We start from the raw sequence: 25,988 nt of genomic DNA, 5'->3' as shown, positions 1-25,988 counted from the left end.
AGGAAAAACATACTTAAGGATGTTCCTTCATTCACTGTTCCTCTCCCCTTCTTGTCATCTCTGAATCAGGCTGCTTTCTGCTCAGTTCCCTATTATTCCAGGGGGTGGGGACATGCCCTGCCTCCTCATGGGGGCTGCCACGGTGTTCAGGTGTTCTTTTAGAAAACATAATCACTGCCCATTGATGATGCAAATTGCATCCTTTTTCCACCCACCTGCTTTTTCTTTGCCTGACTCACTGTTTCTGTCTTGTTGGGGGCTGAGCAGGGGAGAAGGTGCTGTGTGGACTCACCTCTGCCAGCTTCCTGCTTGCTGGAGTTTCCAAATGGACCTTGGCTTCATCTAGCGGAGTAAATGTTTCATCAGTGTGGTGCTAACAGGCTGCCATGGGAGGGGAAGGTAGGGAGAAAGCAATCATGGAGTGAGATGTAATATTCAAGATTACTGATCAAAATAATTTCTCTCCTCTCCTCACAGCTGAGCCTTCCTTGGACAAAGAAATTCTCAAGTGACCTCTGAGATTAAGAGATCTTCTTTATACATACACATTTGATGTTCTCAGCACTTTTTACACGATCTGTGATTTTCTGACATCTGTATCCTCATATACTCACCTCCAAATAAATAACATCTCTCTTCTGCAGCATCTTTTGGACAAACTTCATTTGTGTCATCACACTGTTTTGAAAATGATGTATTTGTCTCTATTCCCTATTGGAATATGAGTATTTCCAGTGTGGTCAGTACAGTAGTCACTGTACAGTGTGGGTAGAAACTGTGCCTTCTTTGTCTATATCAACAGCCCCTAGAAGCATGCCTGTCATATAATAGGTAGTAGCAAATAAATATGTGTTGATTTTCATGAGTTGTCCTTAGGAGTCCTCTAAGTCTTGTTACCCAAAATACTATCTAGAGACTCACAGTTTTAGCACCATCCAGAAGATTTTTAGAAATGCAGACTCTCATCCCCTATCCCAGACCTAGTGATTCAGAATCTGCATTTTAACAAAATCCCCAGGACATTATACACATTAAAGTTTGAGAAGTACTGCATCTAAAACAGCTCCATCTTGCAAAGAGAAAAAAACTGAAGCCCAGAAACAGGAATGGACGTGTCCAAGTTTATTCAGCCTGTTGGTGGCAAAGCTGTGGGCAGAACCTAGTTCTTGCGTCTATGTCTAATGCTTTTGTCACTTCCCAGTCTGTCTCTCTGCTTTGCTATCCCTAGAGTCTGACTCATCCTCAGAAGGGATTTGTACAGACTTAAAAATGAGAGCTCAAAGGCCACAGGATAATTTTTTTTTGTCAATTTAAAGCCTAGTATCCATTATCTCCCGTAAACAGGGTCTACCTTGCATAATTCAAGGAGCCACTGAAACACCCTTGCCTTGTCTTTCATCTCCATCTCATGTGGGGTCTAAAGGGTCACCATTAGAAATCAAATATTTGGTCTTTAGAGGTAAATATCCTTGTGAGATGAAATGACTGAAAGGCTTGACAGTTACTACCTTAGTGGGAGATTCTTTGATCCCTAGCTAAGAGGGAGCAGGTGCTGAGTCTAAGAATACAAGCTTAGGAATTGGACAGACCCAGGAACCCCTCAGTGACCTTGGTCAATACAGCAGTCACCATCAGTTCACTAAATATTTTACATTCTTCTTGGGGGTGTATTATAGGACTGGACTCTCCTGCCCCTCAGAAGATGTGGCCTTTTGTTCATTGAGAGATTAGAAAAAAAGAAACACAAGTCATTTCTGGGTGAAACATTTAAGATCCAGTGCATATTTTGACCACACCATCTCTTTACCTCTGCCTCATCAACTGACAATAATTTGGAGACTCCTATCTGTTGGCCTGGGTCACGGAATGAGTACATGTAAAATGTAACTTCCAGACAACACAGGATGAACAGAAAAATGAGCAAGAAATACACCACGATTATTTAAAATAACTGAAGTTCAGCGTTCTTTGTGTTACCTGCTTTGTGTTACCCATTCTGATTTGTATGGACAAAGTGCTTTCCTTTTCTGCTTCAATTTTCTAATTTATAAATAGGATAGTACTATCTACTTGGAAGGCTGTTTATGAGGACTAAGTGATAGAACATATAAAATGCTCAATATAATGCCTGGTTCACAGAAGGAGCTCAGTAACTCTTCTACCCACATCCTTCAGTTGGTTGAAAATAAGTCTTAGAAGAGTCACAATATAGAAAGAAATTGATGAGAAGGGAATAGAAATAATGAGAAGGAACACCAGTGCCGGCTGTTTGAGTTGGGAGAGATGAATTTCTCAGGGTATCATGCAAAGAATTATGTGATATATTTATCTGAGTCAAATGATATTAAAAATGAATACCACTGCTGTTTTCTAGGAGAAAGAGAGTCACAAAGGGAAACCACATAATTTGTTGAGGAGTGGCCTTAGAAAGATGGGTAGATGATAGCTAGAGGATGGCAGTATCTACATTACATGTACATATATTATATTTACTGGCACTCTACCCTCAAATCCTATCTAAATTCCTGACATCTTTCAAGACTCAGCTCCAGTATCACCAGATCTATGATTTGCAGCCTCCCAGGTGTAATATATGCTTTCTCTAAATTTCTGTGATATACAACCTGAATGATATGTGTCTTCCATTAGACTATGTGCTTCCTTCTGTAGTCAATGGCCTTATCTGATTCAACTTTGTGTCCTCTGCAGTGTACAGCAGAACAACTCCCTCTAATAATAGGAGCATCTGTTTATTCACACAGGCCTTCACAGAGCAGTTTAATCTCCCAGTATTCATTTAATCTCTCAATAACCCCATGAAATAGACTCTATTATTACTTTCACTTTATAGGTAAGGCATAAAGGCTGGGGAAATTTTTAAAATGGCTCAAGTTTACCCAGTCTTAGAGTAGAACTTGTATACAAACCCAGATCTCTGACTTGACAGCCTCTTTTTTTTATGGACAGCATCCTTAATCAGTGTTTGTTGAATACTGTAGAGGAAAGAGGGGTAATGACTATAAGCTATCTTTAATGCACAGGTCAGGACAAATTCCTCTCCTCTGCCTGCCTTGCTGAATGCCTTAATGTCCATGTTTGATGTTTTAAGGAATGTGCTAAGATGTTAGAGAGCAAAAAAAGAATTGCAGAAAATTCATTCAAGATAAAGTCCTTTTTTTTTTTTTTTTGCCATTTTTGCTGAGATAAAGTCCCATCTCCCAGTTGTTTTTTGTTTTGTTTTGTTTTGTTTTTGTTTTTGTTTTTGTTTTTGTTTTTGTTTTTTTTCTGCAGAGCATGAAGGCATGTAAAGACCAAAAGGGAATAGGAGGGACATTATGAAGGAGAGATTTAAAGCAACTATGACTTCAAAGAAAGACAAGAACTCATAAAAATGCTATAAAGGCTGATGGTTTAAAGTAAATGGGTAAATTTTAATGTGATGGTTTGGAAGGTTCATCTCACCCCTAAGCTCATGATTTGAGTGAACTTTTATCAGGTTATTCCATTGTAGGTTCTCGTAACTTGCATCTCAGTTGACTGAGATAGCTTCATTGGACCATAGCAAGTTAGCCTAAAGGTGACTTCAAGGTCCAAATGCACTGGACTCTCATCCCCGTCTTCCAGAAGACCCACATCAGCCTCACATAGTTCACTAGTACATGAACCCTTAAGAAAAAGCAGACTTCATGTTCCCAATCCAGTGCCCTTTTCACAGTGACTTCTGGAGGTCAAGATCTATCCTCAGAGAAATCTGCCTTTTGATGATCCGTGACACAAAAACAGGTCCTACTACAGAGAACTACTGTTAGCAAATTCTTTCATCAGACTCCCTATAATGCTTCTATTATGATTGATTATAATGGATTAGCTAGACTCAGATTCTGAGTTTTTTCAAGAATTGTCATTCCTTCGAAACGTTGATTGATAATGGATTCCTGCTAAGAAATGCAAGTGAAATTTGAGCACATCAGTGCTTCCTGGCAGGCAATAAAGGTCATAATAAATTAAGATGATCTGAGTCCCATCAGATGGCTATAGACACCAATATATATGTAAATGGACTTCTCATTTCTAAGTGTGCTAAATGTTATCCTGTTAAGGGACATTGGCTTGAGTTTGATAGAGACCCAGACATAGCCATAGATATGCATCTGAGCATAGGAAACAAAGAGCGTGCCACTGACCTGAATTCCATTGTGGTTTATTCAATGTTTAATGCTGGCTATGGAAAACAAACAAACACTGGGCTAAGTATTGTATAATTAGGAGGAAAAAGAAAGGTCAAAGATCAAAATAAATCTAAATTTATCAAGGTCAAAGGTAAACCCCACCTCAAAAAGTCTACTTAGGGGTAAGATAAAATATACATAAAGAACAGGAGGGGAATGATAAAAATTTAACTCCCTTTTTAATTATTGGTGGGCCATATTATGTACCTTAAGTCCTAAGAATTGATAAGAGATAAAATTGTTCTGCAAGACAGGAGAAGTTTGGGGTCCCTAGGGACAATTTCATTTCAGGGGCAAATGCCAGTGAAATGTGAGTTATTATTGTTTCTATGGTCCCATCTCTACCCACAAGATGTCAAATATAAATCTTCAATAGATAAACATATCTTGAATTTATCTTTCTATAAAAAAACACCTTTTAGACTATTTTAATAGTCTCATTTGATCAAATGTCACCAGACTTACCTTCTAATGCTCTCATTATATCACTCATCTTCTGCAAAGGTTTTAAAATGTATCCCGCTGGCTGCCAACAGAAAGAAAATATAAAGAATAAAAACAAACACCAAAAATTCCCCACAAAATAAAACAAAACAAAAATTCCTAAATCTGGCATTTTAGGCTTCCCATACCAAGCCCCAGCCTTCTTTATCTTCCATAATATCTTTATTTCAGCTCCTCAATCCTGCCTCCTTATATAAGGCTTGCCTTTTCCTGTTGCAAAACCTTCCCTCAGGCTGTATTTCCCACTGGGAATACTCCTCACTCCATTCTCTGTATGTGGAAGGCTTAATCCTTCTCCTAGACCTCATACCTTATCTTCTTCAAAACACTTTCCCAATGTTAAGAGTAGTTTCCAGGAATAATACCTTAATATTTTTAGGTAATTTATTTAATCTCTTTGTTTTCTAGTTTTTTCATACTTAAAAACGAATAATGATAGTATCTATTCATAGTAATATGGTGATAAGGAAAATAAAACATGTAAAGCATGGTACATGATGGGCATTTAAAAGGATTAGTTTTAAGAGTAGTAATGATATTATTGTTGTTACTTTTTCTTATTACTTTATTAGTATGCTATAGTTTGAATATTATCTATAAAACTCATGTAATTAAATTGATGTTGTGAAGATACTAAGAGATAGAACCTTTAGGAGAATCAGGCAGGAGAATAGCTTGGACCCAGGAGGTGGAGGTTGCAGGGAGCCCATGTCACACCACTGCATTCCAGCCTGGTGACAGACTGAGACTCCATCTCAAAAAAAAACCAAAACAAAACAAAAAAATAAAAACAAAAACAACAACAACAAACAAACAAACAAAAACAGATGGAACCTTTTTAAGAAGTGATTTGGTCACAAGGGTTCTGCTCTCAAGAATGGATTGATATTGTTATCATGGATGCAGGTTCCTGATAAAACAAATAAGTTCAGCCCCAATTTCTCTCCATTTCACATTCTCTCTCTCTCACTCTTTCTTGTCATATGATGCCTCACACAATGTTATGATGCTACAAGAAGGTCCTCAGAAGATGCTAGTGCCATGCTTTTGGACTTAGCAGCAACCAGAACCACGGGCCAAATAAACTTTCTTTCTTTATTAAGCAGCAAGTCTTTGGTATTCTGTTATTACAGCATAAAACAGACTAAGACTTTGTACTACCACTTTTCTGTTCTGCCTCCGAATTTTATACCTTTATAAAATCCGAATTTTATACCTTTATAAAATTATAATTTTTTAGCCTTGATATCCTCAGTAGGCCTTTGGTTATAGCCACAATCTTTCACTAAGTTGTAAGTTCGCAATGGGAAGGAGCAATGTCATTTTTATTTTTCCCTCTAGCATTGCCTGGTGGTGCCAGGGAGTGCCTGACGATTAACATGGACTTGATGAATAATTGTTCAATCTTACAGAACTTCTATGTACCATAGAAGCTACAACTTGTACTCAAAAGAGGCTAATGACAGCATTAATCTGAAGGATTAGTTAATACTTTACAGGCAAAATTGAGTCAGACAGAAGAAAATATATTTTCAACAATGCTGAAGAATTTCATTTACAAGGTTAATGAAGAAAAATGCACTAGATTGTGGGTATGTGTCTGTGTGTGTTCATTTGTTTCTTCTCCCTATTTTAGTTATTTCCTTCTCTAGAATCCTCATTTTGTGCCAAAGGCTCAGTCAGGACAAGGGTATAATTTTGTCTAAGGAGTGAAGGAGTAGAAAAAAGGATAATGCGTAGGATGTAGGGAATCAAAATCTCCCATACTCTGCTACCAAGAATATAATTTGGTTCCTCTTACAATCAGCAGTATATATTAGAAGCTTTCAAATGAGCATCATCTTTGACCCAGCAATTTTTCCACTAGGAATTTATTCTACAGCAATCATAAAAAAGTGAATGAGGAAATTATACAAGAATAACATTCATTAAGTTGGAAATAAACCAAATCACTAAAAAAAAGGATAAGTTACATAAATTATGGCACATCCACATATTAGAACATTGTACAGAAATTAAAAACATGATGTAAAAGAATAACATGGTTGAATGTTTGACATAATTGGAAAATAATTAAAAGGAGCTACACAGGTTTGTATTTCTTATAGTTTATAGATGAATACATAGACAGACAGGAAAAGCCCCTAGTTATTTACAAAAAAAAAATTGTGGAGATGGAATTGAAATTTAATAGAACAAGAGTAAGAAATTCAGCTCCTGAAAAAAAACTTTCCACAAGTCTATCAAAGGAAGATGCCAGAAGCTCTAACTAACATAATAATGACTTTAGAATCATGTGCCAGAAGGATACAATCATATGCATAGATGGATATAACATATGTATATAGCTATATGAATACATTTCAATGTATTTATTTGTATGATACCACATCATGCAATAAGCTAAAGAGATATTCATTAATTCTGACGGAGGTATTTAAGAGAGTATGACTTTAAAATATTGGCTATTTGGGGTCCTGGGGAGGATCCCAGAGAAAAAAAGAGATCTCTTCAAGAGGAACTAAAAAGAAGATTCAGTGAGAAGCCAAGTGACTGTTACTCTTAGAGGTATTCCATATACATTAAACACCACAGAGAAAACATACCATAATTTTAAATAAGAATCCAACCCTAATCATAAAACCAGAGGCCCACATTTCAAGGATTTATTTGCTTCTGAGCTGCTTTTCACAAGAAAAGTGCCCCAGAAAAAAAGATATGTCGGGAAATGCTTTACTTAGTGATGATTAAAAATCTTCTAGGCCACAGTGTGGCATGTGGCCAGTATCTCCACAATTAATAAGGAGAGAACATGTGAGTCTTGACTGTCTAATGTCTTGACCTCCCACAACAGAGGCAAACTCAAAATGTGAAGGGACGGGGACCTAGATGTTAATTTCACCTGCTTTAGGATTTCCCCTACTACTAACCTGAAGAAATATGGAAGATGTAGTTTAGTAGTGGTATATGTACTCTAGTATGAAGAAAAGCCATTCTTTATTCTCATTTTTGAAGGCCACATTTAGGTCATAAATCTCTTTAAGAGTCTGATTTTTCTTTTGTCTTCCCATTACTTTCCTATTGAAATGGGCTATCTCATGTTCCTGTGCTTGGAGTTCCAAGCAGGTTTTTGCCCACAATCTATTCTGGAGAGGATTTCACCCCTCAGTTAGAGTTTAGACTGTATGACATTGGAGGAGCTCTCTTCACTCAAATATCATATAGTTCCCTACCAATCCATAGCTCTGTACCAATCACAGTTTGTATATTTGTTATTCTAAGTAGTCTTTCTGCACCAGAATATTTATATGGACTCCCCACATTGCTAGGGCAGTGGAAGCAGACTTGCCCCAGCTTTTCTTATTAAAAGCATATTATATACACAATTAAACTCAACAGACGAGAAATACAAAACCACAGCTAAAAGTGCTGGCCCAGTGCCCAGGCTCCATAAAAAAAAAGTTGTATCAAGAAGAGTATTAGGGAAAACTAGGGGTATCCTAGGAATCAGCATTTGTGATAGCACCCTCCCCATTTTTATTGGTCTTTTGAGAAAATCTGAATGCTCAAAATAGTTACTTTATAAGTCTCAGCTCCCTCCCCTAACACTCATGTTAATTAAGCAAAAGTTTCTAAAAGAAGGCTAAGATTTTGTTTCTTCTAGACATTCTCAAAACAAAATGTCTTAACATATTGCCCTTGAGAAATTACTATGAGGTTCAGAAATTACTAAAGGTTCAGATAATGAACAGGGCATAGATTTTGTAAGTCAGATATATGCAGTTTCAGATATTCGTGTTGCCACTACCCTTCTAGGGCAAATTTCTTTGTATCTCAACCTTCTGAACTGTAAAATTAGGATAATAGTGTTTACTTTCCAGGATTATTGTAAAGATCAAACATATTTAAGATTCTGATTATAGGCAGAGCATGGTGGCTCACTCCTGTAATCCCAGGACTTTGGGATGCTGAGGCAGGTGGATCGTGAGGTCAGGAGTTCGAGACCAGCCTGGCCAATGTAATGAAACCCATCTCTACTAAAAATAAAAAAAAATAAAAAGTTAGCTGGGCATGGTGGCATGTACCTGTAATCCCAGCTACTAAGGAGTTTGAGGCAGGAGAATTGCTTGAAACTACGAGGCAGAAATTGCAGTGAGCCAAGATCATGCCATTGCACTCCAGCCTGGGCAACAGAGCAAGACTCCATCTCAAAAAAAAAAAAAATTCTCATTAAAATCCCTGACACATAATAGACAGTCACAGGTTTCCATCTCTTGCCCTGCTACACTCAAAGATATTACCACATACTTAGACAAATTTTAGTCACTTGGAAATTTCAATACGAAAGGAAGACCAGGGAGGAGTTGCAAAGTTGTGCTGCCAACTACAAGTACTGCATGATAAATTCTTGAACATTATCATCACCATCACTGTCATCATGATTAGTTTAGCAGGTGCTACCTCACCTGTATCCCTTTGGGCTTGACCATTTCATTGCTTACCAGCTTGTCTTCCAAATGTGAGTCTCCATCTCTTTCAGTGTAACTTTTTCCAGCCTTTGGAGCCCACTCTGCTCACCTACCTGGCAAGCCAGAAGTGCAGGGGATTAGTGTCTTCAGCAGCATTCCTCAACCAATCATGGACAAGAATCGATAGGTAAGTTGTTCCCAAATTTGAGTGAGCATCAAAATCACCTGAAGAAGCCTTGTTAAATCACCACTGTTGGTTCCACCCCTAGAGTTTCTAATTCAGTAGCTCTGGGGTGGGCTTGAGAATTTGCATTTCTAGTAAGTTTCCAAGCAATGCTGATCCTGCTGGTCAAAATACAGCACTTTGAGAACCAGTGGGAAACCATCTTTACTCAGGTGGCAGCATTAATGTGCTAGAGCTGCTATAACAAAACACTGCACACTGGGTGGCTTAAACAACAGAAATTATTTTCTCACAGTTCTGGAGACTGCAAGTTCAAGATCAAGGTGTTGGCAGGTTTGACTTCTCCAGAGACCACACTCTTTTCTCCTTGGCTTTCAGGTGCCCACCTTCTTGCTGCGTCCTTACATGGACTTTTCTCTACGTAGGCATATCACTGGTATTTCTTCTGTGTGTCCAAATTTCCTCTTTCTGTAAAGACATGAGTCAGATTGGATTGCAGCCCACCCTTATGATCTCATTTAATGTCAATTACCTCGGTAAAGGCCCTGTCTTCAAATATAGTCACATTGGAACTTAGGCTTCCACATCTGAATTTTGATGGGATGTAAGTTGGTTCATAACACTAGTTTTTAATTACCTCTTCAGGCAATTAAGCTACAGATATGCCCAGTGATAACTTGTCTAATAGCACATCCTTGGTCTGTCTTCTCTTCTTTGCCTCAGTTACTCCCCTACTACTGTTTCCCAGAATTATTTTCTAAATAAAACACATGTGCTTAATTCCTTGTCTCAGAACAAGCTTCTGTGACATCCCAAACTAAAATTATCAGTGTTCATCTATCAAATCTTCATTTTAAAAAATCCCATAATACTTAAATCTTTATAGATAATGCATACAATTAGATGTCCAAAGATAAATTACAGTTTTAACTTTGTTGCTAATTCATTGTGTAATTTTTGAATGCCTAGTGAATATCTCTAAGCTCCAATTTTATTATGTAGTAAGTGGACATATTAATCTCAGCATTTACTAATTTCTATAGGTAGCATGAAGATGTGTACCACTTACAATTCTTTGGTTGTAAGTAACAGAAATCTGTTTTAGCTAGCTTAAACAACAGAAAGGTCTTGATCAGGTAACTTGGTCATCAGGTTATCAGGTAACTTGGCAGAATTAGAAACTGGTAGGAACAATAATGTTCTATATAAGCAACTACTACTTGACCCTCTCACGTGGAAATAGTGCTGATGTAGCAGAGGGTCATGAGAAGGCAATTTCAGGCCTATATGCCCACAAGGAACATCAACCACGGGTGTAAATAAATTTAATATGTTCCAGATGTAGTGTGCTTACTATATATACTGTTGAGTTAGATGTTGTTTAATTTGATAAGATCTATCATCAATCAGGCTAGGGAACTCTCACTTTTGCATGTGTACCTCAGATTTGGGGAAGCTCAATTTCAAGCAATCTGCTGACATTTGTATCCAGTTAATGAAGAAAACTGAAGAAAACCAGAAGTAGAAAGGCACCATGCAGATGATAGCTGATAAATATTGTTCACCGCTATCTTGTCTATCATGGGAGCCACATACCTGAAGGAAAGTAAAATGTTATTTTTTAATAATCCATTTGTCATATCTGATCATGATGAGGCAATCTGTTAAAACCAATTTTATATTTATTGCAACCCTAATGAGTGACCTCTGAACTTGTTCTCATGCTGGATGACACCATGTTCAATATTTATTGCCTTAGGATAGATTCTACTTGGAAAAGTTAGAGTCACATGTCTTTGGCTATGCAAAGGCATCAGAAGGAAGGACCTGAAGGAAGAAATCTCCTGTAACACTTTGGTCTCTGCACTAGAAGGGAGAGTAACTTTCTGTGTAGTCACCAAGACATCACATGACAGGCAAAAAGTAACTTCTTATACCCACCCTGCCCCCACCCAACACACACACACACACACACACACACACACACGCACACACACACACACACAATCACCCTGCAACTAGAAATTAGAAAGAGGGATGCAATTAGAAAGAGGAACTTGGTGTTGGGTGCTGGATAGCTCCCAAATGACCAGTCTTCATTACAGAATTGAATGATAAGACAAAAAGCAATTATGCTTTTAAGAGTATGTAGTCCTACATCAGTACAGATGATGATGATCATTTTTTATTGTACTTTAAGTTTTGGGGTACAGGTGCAGATCTTGCAGGATTGTTGCACAGATCCACACATGCCATGGTGGTTTGCTGTCTTCATCCCCCTGTCACCTATGTCAGGCATTTCTCCCTGTGCTATCCTCCGCAACCTACCCACCCCCCGCTGTCCCTCTCTTAGCCCTCCACCCCACAACAGACCCCAGTGTGTGATGTTTCCCTCCCTGTGCCCATGTGTTCTCATTTTTCAACACCCACCTATGAGTGAGAACATGCAGTGACTGGTTTTCTGTTCTTATGTCAGTGTCCTGAGAATGATGGTTTCCCGATTTATCCATGTTCCTACACAGGACACAAATTCATTGTTTTTTAAGACTGCATAGTATTCCATGGTGTATTTTCTTTGTCCATTCTATCATTGATAGTCATTTGTGTTGGTTCCAGGTCTTTATTATTGTAAATAGTGCCACAGTGAACATACAGGTGCATGTGTCTTTATAATAGAATGATTTATAATCCTTTGGGTATATATACCCAGGAATGGGATTGCTGGGTCAGATGGTATTTCTATTTCTAGATCCTTGAGAAATCGCCACACTGTCTTCCACAGGGTTGAACTAATTTACACTCCCACCAACAGTGTAAAAGTGTTTCTATTTCTACACATCCTCTCCAGCATCTGTTGTCTCCAGATTTTTTAATGATCGCCCTTCTAACTGACATGAGATGGTATCTCAATGTGGTTTTGATTTGCATTTATCTAATGACCAGTGATCACGAGCATTTTGTCATATGTTTGTTAGTCTCATATACACCTTCTTTTGGAAACTGTCTGTTCATATTCTTTGTCCACCTTTGAATGGGTTTGTTTGATTTTTTCTTGTAATCTGCTTCAGTTCTTTGTAGATTCTGGATATTAGCCCTTTGTAAGATCTGTAGAGTGCAAATTTTTTCCCATTCTGTTGGTTGCTGGTTCACACTAATGATTGTTTCTTTTTCTGTGCAGAAACCCTTAAGTTTAATTAAATCCCATTTGTCTATTTTTGGCTTGTTGGCAATGCTTTTTGTGTTTTAGTCATGAAGTCCTTGTCCATGCCTATGTCCTGAATGGTATTGCCTAGGTTTTCTTCTAAGGTTTTTATGGTGTTAGGTCTTATGTTTAAATCTTTAATCTATCTGGAGTTAATTTTAGTGTAAGGTGTCAGGAAGAGGTCCACTTTCAGCTTTCTGCCCATGGCTAGCCAGTTGTCCCAACACCATTTATTAAACATGGAATCCTTTCCCCATTGCTTGTTTTTGTCAGGTTTGTCAAAGATCAGATGGTTGTGGATGTGTGGCCTTGTCTCTGAGGCCTCTGTTCTGTTCCTTTGATCTATACCTCTGTTTTGGTACCAGTATCATGCTGTTTTGATTAATGTAGTCCTGTGGTATAGTTTGAAGTCAGGTAGCATGATTCCTCCAGCTTTGTTCTTTTTGCATAGGATTGTCCTAGCTATCTGGGCTCTCTTTTGGTTCCATATGAAGTTTAAAGTGTTTCTTCCCAGTTCTGTGAAGAAGGTTAACAGTAGCTTGATGGGGATAGCATTGAATCTATAAATGACATTGAGTAGTATGGATATTTTCACAATATTGATTCTTCCTAATCAGGAGCATGGAATGTTTTTCCATCTGTTTTTGTCCTCTTTTGTTTCCTTGTGCAGTGGTTTCTAGTTATCCTTGAAGATATCCTTTACAGCTTTTGTTAGATGTATTCCTAGGTATTTTATTCTCTTTGTACCAATTGTGAATAGGAGTTCAGTCATGATGTGGCTCTCTGCTTGTCTGTTATTGGTGTATAGGAATGCTTGTAATTTCTGCACATTGATTTTATATTCTGAGACCTTGTGGAAGTTGCTTATGAGTTTAAGGAGATTTGGGGCTGAGACAATGAGGTCTTCTAAATATATAATAATGTCGTCTGCAAACAGAGACAATTTGACTTCCTCCTTTCCTAATTGAATACCCTTTATTTCTTTTTCTTGCCTGATTGCTCTGGCTAGAACTTACAATACTATAGTGAATAGGAGTGGTGAGAGAGGGAATTCTTGTCTAGTGCCAGATTTCAAAGGGAATGCTTCCAGTTTTTGCCCATTCAGTATGATATTGGTTGTGTGTTTGTCATAAACAGCTTTTATTATTTTGAGATACAATCCATTGATATCTAGTTTATTGAGAGTTTTTAGCATAAAGGGCTGTTGAATTTTGTCAAAGGCCTTCTCTGCATTTATTGAGGTAATCATGTGTTTTTTTCTTTGGTTCTGTTTATGTGGTGGATTAAGTCTATAGATTTGCATATGTTGAACCAGCCTTGTAACCCCAGTATGAAACCTACTTAATTGTGACAGATAAGAATTTGATATGTTGTTGCATTCAGTTTGCCAGTATTTTATTGAAGATTTTTGCATTGATGTTAATCATGGATATTGGCCTAAAGTTTCTATTTTAGTTGTGTCTCTGCTGGGTTTTGGTATCAAAATGATATTGGTCTCATTAAATGATTTAGATAGTATTCTTTCTTTTTGTATTGTTTGGAATAGTTTCAGAAGGAATGGTACCAGCTCCTCTTTGTATGTCTGGCAGAATTCAGCTGTGAACCCATCTGGACCTGGGCTTTTTTTGGTTGGTAGGCTATTAATTGTTTCCTCAACTTCAGACCTTGTTATTGGTCTATTCAGGGTTTCAATTTCTTTCTGATTTAGTCTTGGGAGAATGTAAGTGTCCAGGGATTTATCCATGTTTTCCAGATTTGCTGGTTTATGTGCATAGAGTTATTTGTAGTAATCTCTGATGGTAGTTTGTACTTCTGTGGAATCAGTGGTGATAACCCCTTTATTGTTTTTTATTGCATCTATTCAATTCTTCTCTCTTCTCTGTTTTATTAGTCTGGCTAGCAGTCTGTCTATTTTGTTGATCTTTTCAAAAAGCCAGCTCCTGGATTTATTGATTTCTTGAAGGTTTTCTGTGTCTCTATAATCTTCAGCTGTGTTCTGATCTTAGTTATTTCTTGTCTTCTGCTAGCTTTTGAGTTTTTTTATCTTGATCCTATAGCTCTTTCAATTTTGACAGTAGGGTGTCAATTTTAGATCTTTCCTCATTTCTCTTGTTGGCATTTATTGCTATAAATTTCCCTCTAGACACTGCTTTAAATGTGTACCAGAGATTCTGGTATGTTGTGTCTTCATTGTCATTGGTTTCAAAGAACATCTTTATTTCTGCCTTAATTTCATTGTTTATCCAATCATCATTCAGGGGCAAGTTGTTCAGTTTTCATGTAGTTGTGCAGTTTTGAGTGAGTTTCTTAATCCTGAGTTCTAATTTGATTGCACTGTGATCTGAGAGACTGTTATGATTTCTGTTCTTTGGCATTTGCTGAGGAGTGATTTACTTCCAATTATGTGGTCAGTTTTGGAGTAGGTGTGATGTGATGCGGAGAAGAATGCATATTCTGTGGATTTGCAGTTGAGAGTTCTGTAGATATCTATTAGGTCCACTTAGTCCAGATCTGCATTCAAGTCCTGAATATCCTTGCTGATTTTCTGTCTTGTTGATCTGTCTAATATTGACAGTGGAGTGTTAAAGTCTCCCACTTTTATTGTGTGGGAGTCTAAGTCTCTTTGTAGGTTGTTAAGAACTTGCTTTATGTATCTGGGTGCTCCTGTATTGGATGTGTATATATTTAGGATAGTTATCTCTTCTTGTCCCATTGATCCCTTTACCATTATGTAATGCCTTTCTTCGTCTCTTTTGATCTTTGTTGGTTTAAAGTCCATTTATCAGAGACCAGGATTGCAACCCCTGCTTTCTTTTCTCTCTCTCTCTCCATTTGCTTCGTGAATCTTTTTCCATCCCTCTATTTTTAGTCTATGTGTGCTTTGCACATGAGTTGTGTCTCCTGAATACATCACACTGATGGGTCTCGAATGTTTATCCAATTTGCCAGTCGGTGTCTTTTGATTGGGACATTTAGACCATTTACATTTAACATTAATAATGTTATGTGTGAATTTGATCATGTCATTTAGTTACTGGCTGGTTGTTTTGCCCATTATTTTTTGCAATTTTATCATTGCATCATTGATCTTTACCATTTGGTTCATTTTTGCAGTGAGTGGTACTGGTTATTCCTTTCTGTGTGTAGTGCTTCCTTTAGGAACTCTTGTAAGGCAGGTCTGGTGGTAATAAAATCTCTCAGCATTTGCTTCTCTGTAAAGGATTTTATTTCACCTTCATTTATGAAGCTTGGTTTGGTTAGCTATGAAATTCTGGTTTGAAATTTCTTTTCTTTAAGATGTTGAATATGGGACCCCACTCTCTTCTGGCTTGTAGTGTTTCTGCCAAGAGATCTGCTGTGAGTCTGATGGGCTTCCCTTTGTGGGTAACTCAACCTTTCTCTCTGGCTGCCCTTAGCATTTTTTCCTTCATTTTGTGCTAACCTACCCTGTGTTAGCCAGACAGACTCCATTTTTCTGAGAGTCAGAAAGACTCCATCTTAACCTCTGCATCACCCCTCCCATCATTTCTCCCTTAAGTGAATATCTGGATTAGGCTACTGTGCTGGGTCATATTGTACTTAGAGCTATAGAAACATATAACCATTGTCACCATATCCTGCTTGGCAAGTCCACTTGTTCTTGTGAATCCCCCCTTGATTGATTGTATGACGAGTACCAAATACTCCACTTAGTAACCAGCAATCATGGGAACTGTTTCTGTGTACCCTCCTTAGTAATCAACAATCATAGGAACTTCCTGCCTCCTGATTATCAGCCTCCTTATCTAACTTGTTCTGCTTCTGTAAATTCTGCTTCAGCTAGGCTCCCCCTCTCCTTTCCTAAGCTAGATATTAAAAGGAATCAAGCCCCTTCCTTGGGGCCAAGAGATTTTGAGCACAAGCTGATTCTTCGTCGCTGGCAATAAAGGACTCCTGATTCAATTTCAGAGTGTGGCGCTTTCCTCCTAACTCACTCAGGTATAACAATTTCAACCCTTTTGAATCTGATGATTATGTACCTTGGGGTGGCTCTTCTTGAGGTTTATCTTTGTGGTGTTCTCTGTATTACCTGGACTTGAATGTTGGCCTGCCTTGCTAGGTTGGAGAAGTTCTCCTGGTTAATATCCCAAAGAGTGTTTTCTAGCTTGGATTCATTCTCCCTGTCACCTTCAGGTACACCAATCAAATATAGATTAGGTCTTTTCACATAATCCCATATTTCTTAGAGAATTTGTTCATTTCTTTTCACTCTTTTTTCTCTAATCTTGACTTTTTGTTTTATTTCATTGAGCTGATCTTCAATCTCTGATATCTTCTTCTGTTTGATTCATTTGGTTATTGAAACTCATGTATGCTTTGCAAAGTTCTCATGCTGTGTTTTTCAGCTCCAGCAAGTCGTTTATATTCTTATCTAAGCTGGTTATTCTTGTTAGCATTTTGTCTAACTTTTTCCAAGGTTTTTAGTTTCTTTGCATTGGATTAGAACACATTCTTTTAGCTCAGAGAAGGTTGTTATTACCCCCTTTCTGAAGCTTGTTTCTGTCAGCCAGAGCTCTCCTGTATGAGGCGTTTATTTTTTTGTTTTGTTTTGTTTTGTTTTTGTTTTTGTTTGTTTTTTCGTTTTTGTTTTTTGGTTATTCAGGGGTCAGGGAGTCACTCAAGGAGGCAGTCTGTACCTTGTCTGCCTGCAGAGTTGCTGCTAGGCTGCCTCAGACTCAGCCCAGCTGCTGTGTAGGCTTCTCTGGCTTTTGTTTACAAAGGTGAGATTAGACCCACTTTCACAATGGCAGACACCCTTCCCCCCATGGAGTTTGATCATCTTGGGTCAAGCCCAAACTAATGTGCTGGCTTCAAAACTCTCAAGTGAGAGGGTTTTAGTTTGCTGGTCTTTGTGCGGGTGGGGCTTGCCAAGCCATATCACTTGTCTCCCTGCTTTCAGCTCTCCCTTTTTCTGGGGAGCAGGAAGATCGATCCCACAGGTGCTCTCAGCACTAGTCAAAACTTCCACCAAGATCTGTGCTGGCAACTCATGGTGCCAGGCTGGCTGAAGCTGTTGCTCAGATCTGTGTTGGTAACTTGTGGCACTTTTCAGCCCAGTGGTGTTGTTCTGGACTGTGGGTTGCAGGGGCCAGAGGAGAAGCACAGTATCTGAACCGGAGTGCTGAGGGGATAAAGTCCCCAATCCTCAGGCCAATTGAACTTCCCAGGTGGGGCAGCAACCTGCCTTGCCTCAGTTTGCCCTCGGGCTACACCTACTGTCCGACCAGGTCCATTGAGATGAACCTGGTACCTTGGTTGGAAATGCAGAGATCACTTGCCTTCTGCTTCTCTCTCACTGGGAACTATGCTCCAGAGCTGTTCCTATTTGGCAATCTTGGCAGAAGTCAGTATAGAAGATTATTATTGTCCTCCTGTTAGTGCATATACAATATTATTCCTACTATTTATTTTTAAAACAGGGTCTCATTCTGCCACCCATGCTACAGTACAGTGGCATGAGCATAGCTCACTGCAACCTTGAACTCTTGGGCTCAAGTGATCTTCCCCTCTCAACCTTCTGAGTTGTGAGACTACAGACATGCATTCCCATGATCATCTAATTTTTATAGTTTTAGTAGAGATGAGGAGGACTCACTCTGTTGTCCCCATTTGTCTCAAAGTTCTAGCTTCAAGAGATGCTCCTGCCTCAGCCTCCCAAAATGCTAAGATTACAGGTGTGGACCACCATGCCCAGCTTAATGATTGAATCTAAAAGTCTTAACAAAAAGTCTAAGCAGGGAAACTGAAAAAAAAAAAAAAGTGTTGAATTGGGGGCTGGATTCACTTTTCTAGTAATGATGTCTGTCATGCAGAGAATTGCTTCCATGTTCTATAACCTTCTGAAAAGACTACAAAGAAATGCAAATATTACCTGTCCTCTTTGACATGTTCTAGGGAGCTTGGCTTGGTGACTATGATATTTAACTTTGTTAGGAGTGGGACATGTTGTGTTCTATTTGTTGTTTAGTTATAACCTTGTGGTGGGACATAGGCAAGTTCCTTCCACTTCCTAAACCTCTACTTCCCCATCTCTAAACAGAGGGTTAGATTAGATCTTTGTAGCTTGAATCTCATATTTCACAATTGACAGCTGAGTGAGCAATAAGCAGCTTCATTGCAGAGTAAAGGAGCCAATATGCTATAATGGGTTCCCATCGAGCTGAGGCCTGGGCTAGGTAGCCCAGTAGATCAAAAAGAAAGAGGTAGCCACCACTGTTAAAACAAAAACAACAACAACAAACAAACAAACAAAAACACCATTGACTTTCATGGATAATACTTTGGCTTTGAGAATCAAAGTCTGCCCCCACCCACAAAGCCCATTCAATATTTCCATCAAGGGGTAATTGTCAAAGCCTGTACCATATATTGATCCTGAACATTTTAGACGAGAAAAAAATGAACTTAAAATGAAGCACAAGAGGAGGTAAAACTCTGGCTCTATCTTCACCACTTCCTTAAGTATAATAATCTTTGCAGTACCATCATTTGTCAGGAAACTGCAGAGACGATGTTGTCTTCATAAACAAAGTGTGTGGGTGAGGGAGGTGGGGAATTAGTTATCAGATGCTAGCCTTTTTAAAATCTGCATTGATGATTTGTCTGAGACTCGTGTTTCCATGACACTGAATCAGATAAAGGTAATGATGGCAATGCAGCTTGTGAAGATTTGCAGTCTGAAGGAGAGTGACAATATTTAGAAAATGTTTCTCAAGAGAGAACTGTGGTTATGGCCTGATAAGATTCAAGAAGTACAAATTATAGGACCCCAAGAGGAAACTCAAAATAGCTGGAAGAATCTCCTCTCTCTCTCTTTCTCTCTTTCTCTCCCTGCATCAGAACAGCTTCCCAGCAGTGGAAAACAAGACTCAGAGTTGATAGAGGAAGCTGTGCTCAGAGTTGAATACATCCATTCATTCAGTCACCTGCAGTAGGTCAGGACCACTCAAAAACCTTCCACTGGACATCACTTTTAAAAACTAAATGTCAGACTTCTACATCTTACCAAGATGAAGAAAGAGGAGCAATATTTACTAACCTGCATGAAACTACCGAATACAAAACTACAAGGAAACAAATCAACAAAATATATATGAGACAATGGTTTTAAGATTTGAACATGAGCTGGTGAGAAAATAAATGAACAAGGTAACCATATGATTGCCCTAAGTCACTTTATTGAGAAAGTGTTAGGCACTGGCACAGGAAAAGGAAACTAAAATGGACCAAAATCTTTTTAAAAAGAAAGAAAGTCAACTTTCTTTCTTTTTCAAAAAAAATTCTTCAATTAATTAATTTTTTACATGAAAAGCTCCCTAGTAGTGATTTCTGAGATTGTGATGCACCCATCACCTGAGCATAATGATCCAATGTGTAGTCTTTTATTCCTCACTGCCTCCTACTCTTTCTCTGAGTCCTCAAAGTCCATTGTATCATTCGTATGTCTTTGCATCCTCATAGCTTAGCTCCCACTCATGAGTGATAAGCATAGGATGTATGATTTTCCATTTCTAAGTTACTTCACTTAGAATAATGATCTCTAATTCCAACCAGAAGTTGAGAGAGAGAGAGAGAGAGAGAGAGAGAGAGAGAGAGAGAGAGAGAGAGATTCTCCCAGCTATTTTGCTGCAAATGCCATTATTTTGTTCCATTTTATGGCTGAATAGTATTCTATGATGATGACGACGACGATGATGATGATGATGATGTGTGTGTGTGTGTGTGTGTGTGTGTGTGTGTGTCCATTTTCTTTATCCACCCACTGATTAAGGGTCATTTTGGGCTGGTTTCATATTTTTCAGTTGCAATTCTGCTGCTTTGAACATGCATGTGCAAGTGTCTTTTTCATATGACTTATTTTCCTCTCTGTAGATATTTAGGAGTGAGATTGCTAGATTAAATGTTAGATCCTGTTTTTACTTATTTAAGGAATCTCCACACTGTTTTCTTTTCTTTTTTTTTTTTTCTTTTTTTTTAATATTTATTTATTTATTTTTTTTTATTGCATTTTAGGTTTTGGGGTACATGTGATGAACATGCAAGATTGTTGCATAGGTACACACATGGCAGTGTGCTTTGCTGCCTTCCGTCCCCTCACCTGTATCTGTCATTTCTCCCCATGCTATCTCTTCCCACCTCCCCACCTCCCCGCCCCTCCCCCATTTCCCCCCAATGGACCCCAGTGTGTAGTGCTCCCTTCCCTGTGTCCATGTGTTCTCATTGTTCAACACCCGCCTATGAGCGAGAATATACGGTGTTTGATTTTCTGCTCTTGTGTCAGTTTGCTGAGAATGATGGTTTCCAGGTTCATCCATGTCCCTACAAAGGACGTGAACTCATCATTTTGGATGGCTGCATAATATTCCATGGTGTATATGTACCACATTTTCCCTGTCCAGTCTATCATCGTTGGGCATTTGGGTTGGTTCCAGGTCTTTGCTATTGTAAACAGTGCTGCAATGAACATTCGTGTGCACGTGTTCTTGTAGTAGAATGATTTATAATCCTTTGGATATATACCCAGTAATGGGATTGCTGGGTCAAATGGGATTTCTATTTTTAGGTCCTTGAGGAATCGCCACACTGTCTTCCACAATGGTTGAATTAATTTACATTCCCACCAACAGTGTAAAAGTGTTCCTATTTCTCCACATCCTCTCCAGCATCTGTTGTTTCCCGATTTTTTAATGATCGCCATTCTAACTGGTGTGAGATGGTATCTCAATGTGGTTTTGATTTGCATTTCTCTGATGACCAGTGATGATGAGCATTTTTTCATATGTTTGTTGGCCTCCCGTATGTCTTCTTTTGTAAAGTATCTGTTCATATCCTTCGCCCATTTTTGAATGGGCTTGTTTGTTTTTTTCTTGTAGATCTGCTTTAGTTCTTTGTAAATTCTGGATATCAGCCCCTTGTCAGATGGGTAGACTGCAAAAATTTTTTCCCATTCTGTTGGTTGCCGATTCACTCTACTGACTGTTTCTTTTGCCGTGCAGAAGCTGTGGAGTTTGATTAAGTCCCATTTGTCTATATTGGCTTTTGTTGCCATTGCTTTTGGCGTTTTGTTCATGAAGTCCTTGCCTACACCTATGTCCTGAATGGTTTTCCCTAGATTTTCTTCTAAGGTTTTTATGGTATTAGGTCTGATGTTTAAGTCTTTAATCCATCTGGAGTTAATTTTGGTGTAAGGTGTCAGGAAGGGGTCCTGTTTCTGCTTTCTGCGCATGGCTAGCCAGTTTTCCCAACACCATTTATTAAACAGGGAGTCCTTTCCCCATTGCTTGTTTTTGTCAGGTTTGTCGAAGATCAGATGGTTGTGGGTAGGTTGTATTTCCTCTGAGGCCTCTGTTCTGTTCCATTGGTCTATATCTCTGTTTTGGTACACAGTGTTTTCTATAGTGGTTGTACAAGTTTACATTCCCACCAATGTTTTAAAAGTGTTCCCTTTTCATCACATCCATGTCAACATCTATTACTTTTGATTTTTTTCTTTTATGGCCATTCTTGCAGAAGTAAGTTGGCATTACATTGTGGTTTTGATTTGTATTTCCCTGCTAATGAATAATGTTGAGCATTTTCTTATACACGTTTGTTGTTGGCTGAGTTTCTAAATTGAGGAGACAGAAGTGAGAATTCAAGCGACAAAGCAATCACAGTTCATAGGCCTATCAGAGAAATCTACAGGGGACCCCCTTGAATATTAACAGCTAATTAAGGAGAGGGGAGAGAAAAAGAGAGAGAGAGAGAGAGAGAGAGAGACAGAAAGAGAGAGAGAAGAGCAGAGAGAGAGAGAAAGAGAGAGAGAAACAAGAATTACTTGTGGCTAGAGAATAAACTTCTAAAGGAATTAGGGGGAACATTACCTGACTAGCATCACACTGGGCTTGGAATAAAGCTGGTTCCTAAAAGTCAGAAAGGAAAGCTTTATTCATGGGACATTGGGTTCAATACTAAGGAAGATCTTGACTCATTAGTGGAGAATAATTAGTCCTGTTCAAGGTATATGCAACATGTGGTTTTTATATATGTATGTATTGTGAAATAATTACCAAAGTCAAGCTAATTATTACATCTATAATTTCACATAGTTACTGTGTGTGTGTATGTATGTGTTAAGAATACTTAAGATCTACTTTCTTAGGAAATGTGAAATACACAATACATTATCATTAACTAATTATGTCTCCAGAACTTATTCATCTTTAGCTAAAATTCTATACCCTTTGACCAACATATGTCCTTACCCCTAACCCCCATCGTCTGGTGAGTACTCTTCTACTTTTTGTTTCTATGAGTCCTATTTTTTAAGATTCTGCATGTAAGTGAGATAATCAGTATTTCTCTGTGTGTCTGGCTTATTTTACTTAGCATAATGTCCTCCAATTTTTATATTGTCATAAAATGGTAGTATTGCCTTCTTTTGTAATGCTGAATAATATTTCATGTGTGGTGAAATAATATTTATACATGAAATATAGCATCCCAACATTCCATATATTATATGTATAAGTACTATATTTTCTTTATCTATTCATCTGTCAATGAATACTTAGGTTGTTTCCATATCTTGGTTACTGTAACTGATACTGCAATAAACATAAGAATATAAACTACTGACTTCATTTTCTTTGGATATATATCCAGAAGTGGCATTGATTGATCATCTGGTAGTTTTTAACTTTTTGAGGAACTTCATATTATTTTCCAAAATGGCAGTACCAATTTACATTCCCACCAATGTTCAGGAGTTCTCTTTTTTTCCACATTCTAACACTTGTTCTTTTTACATTTGATAATAGTTACCCTAACAGGTATCAGGAGAGATCTCATTGCAGGATTGAATTGTCCTTCTCATGGTTGGTAGTATTGAGTGCCTTTTCATACACCTGCTGGCCATTTGTGTGCCTTTTTGGGAAAACAAAAATGTCTATTTAGGTTCTTTACCCTTTTAAAATTGTATTTTCTTTTGCTATTAAATTGTAGGTGTCATTTATACATTTTGAATATTGACCCCTTACTGAATGTATGGTTTACAAATATTTTCTCCCATTGTGTGGGTTGTCTTTTCATCTTGTTGATTGTTTCCATAGCTGTGCAGACACTTTTTTAGTTTGATTTACTTATATTTATTTATTTTTGCTCTTTTTGCCTGTCCAATTTCTTTCTTTCATCTTCTTATTTTTAATTTTTTTTTTTTGGATGTAGATATCCAGCTTCTCAATATCATGTATTGAAAAGACGAACTTTTTCCTTTTGTGTATTATTGGCATCTTTGTCAGGTTGGTTGACCATATATGCATAGGTTTATTTCATGGATTTCTATTCTGTTCCATTGGTCTATGTGTCTGTTGTTATGCCAATGTTACACTATTTTTGCAATTATAGTTTTGTAAAATAAAATCAGAAAGTGTAATGCCTTTAACTTACATAGTTTTGCTCAATATTGTTCTAGCTATTTGGGGTCTTTTGTGGTTTCTTATGAATTGTTGAATTGTTTTTCTGTGTTTCTGTGGAAAACACCATTGACATTTTAATAGAGGTTTTATTGAATATCTAGATAGCACTAGGCAGTAGAAACACCTTGACAATATATATTTTTTCCAATCCTTGGACACAGGGTATTTTCCTATTTGTGTCTTCAGTTTCTGTTATTAATGTTTTATATTTTAATTGAACATATATTTCAGCTCCATGGTTATATTTTATCCTAAGATTTTTATTCTTTTCAATATTAATGTAAAAAGATTTTTTAACAGTAATTTTTATAGCTTGGCTCAGTGGTTCACACCTGTAATTATAGCACTTTAGAAGGCTGAGGCAGGTAGATCACTTGAGACCAGGGGTTCGAGACCAGCCTGGACAACATGGCAAAACCTTGTCTCTATGAAAAATACAAAAAAAAAAAAAAAAAAAAAAAAAAAAAAAAAAAAAAAAAATTAGCTGGGTGTTGTGGCTGAAGCCTGTAATCTCAGCTATTTGGGAGGCTGAGGTGGGAGATTGCTTAAACCCAGAAGGTGGAGGATGCAGTGAGCTGAGATTCCATGACTGCACACCAGCCTGGGCGACAGAGTGGGGTCATGTCTCAAAAATAAATAAATAAGTAAACAAATAAACAAATAATTTTTTAAAATAATTTTTACAGATAGTTTGTTGTTACTTTATAGAAAAAAAATGATTTTTGTATAGAGATTCTCTATCCTGCAACTTTACCGAATTCATTTATTAATTCTAACAGTTTTTTTGGTGAAATATTAAGATTTCTTCTATGTAAAATTATATCATATGCAAACACACACAATTTTAATTTTTTCTTTCTGATTTGGGTGCCTTTTATTTCTTTCTCTTGACTAATTGTTCTGGCTAGGACTTCTAGTACTATGTTGAATAGAAGTGTCACAAGTGAGCATTTTGTCTTGTTCTGGATCTTAGAGAAAAAGCATCCAACTTTTCATCATTTTACATGATGAAGGCCAAGGGGTTGTTATATATTCTTTATTGTATTGAAGTACATCCTTTCTATAGCTAATTTATTGAGAGTTTTTATCATGAAAGGATATTAAATTTTGTCCAATGCTTTTTCTGCATCTATTGAGATAATTCTATTATTTATATCTTTCATTTTGTTAATGTCATGTATCACATTCATTGATGGAATATACTGAACTATCCTTGCATCCCGGGGATAAATTTCATTTAATTATGGTGTATGATCTTTTCAATGTGTTGTTGAATCAGTTTGCAAATATTGTCTTGAGCATTTTTGCCTGGATATTTATTAGAGATGTTGGCCTGTTTTCTTTTCTAGTACTGACTTTTCCTGACTTTGGTGTTAAAGTAATATTAGCCTCATGAGTTTGGAAGCCTTCCTTCCTGAGTTTGAGAAGGCTTGCTATGAAGTTTAAAAAAAAAATGTTTAGAATTCAGCAGCCATCACGTTCTGGGTCTTTTCTTTCTTGAGAAGCTTTTAATAATGGATTCAGTCTCTCTATTTGTTATTAGTTTGCTTAGATTTTGCATTTCTTCGTAATTCAGTCTTCGTATATTGAAGATGTTCAGGAATCCATTAATTTCTCTAAGGTAATCAAATTTTGGTGTGTAATTGTTCACTGTAGTCTCTTATGATTCTTTATATTTCTGTGGTATGTGATATAATATCTCCTCTTTTCTTTCTAATTTTATTTTGGTCATCTTTCTGTTTATCTTAGTCTAGCTAAAGGTTTGTTGATTTAGACATAGACCAATGAAACAGGTTAGATAATCCAGAAATAAAGCTGCACACCTAAAACCATCTGATCTTCAACAAAATCCAGAAAAACAAGCAATCATGAAAGGACTCCCTATTCAATAATTAGTGCTGGGAT

This window comes from Saimiri boliviensis, chromosome 1, assembly GCF_048565385.1.
Source record: "Saimiri boliviensis isolate mSaiBol1 chromosome 1, mSaiBol1.pri, whole genome shotgun sequence".
Lineage (NCBI taxonomy): Eukaryota > Metazoa > Chordata > Mammalia > Primates > Cebidae > Saimiri > Saimiri boliviensis.
Note: the sequence above shows the minus strand (reverse complement) of the source record.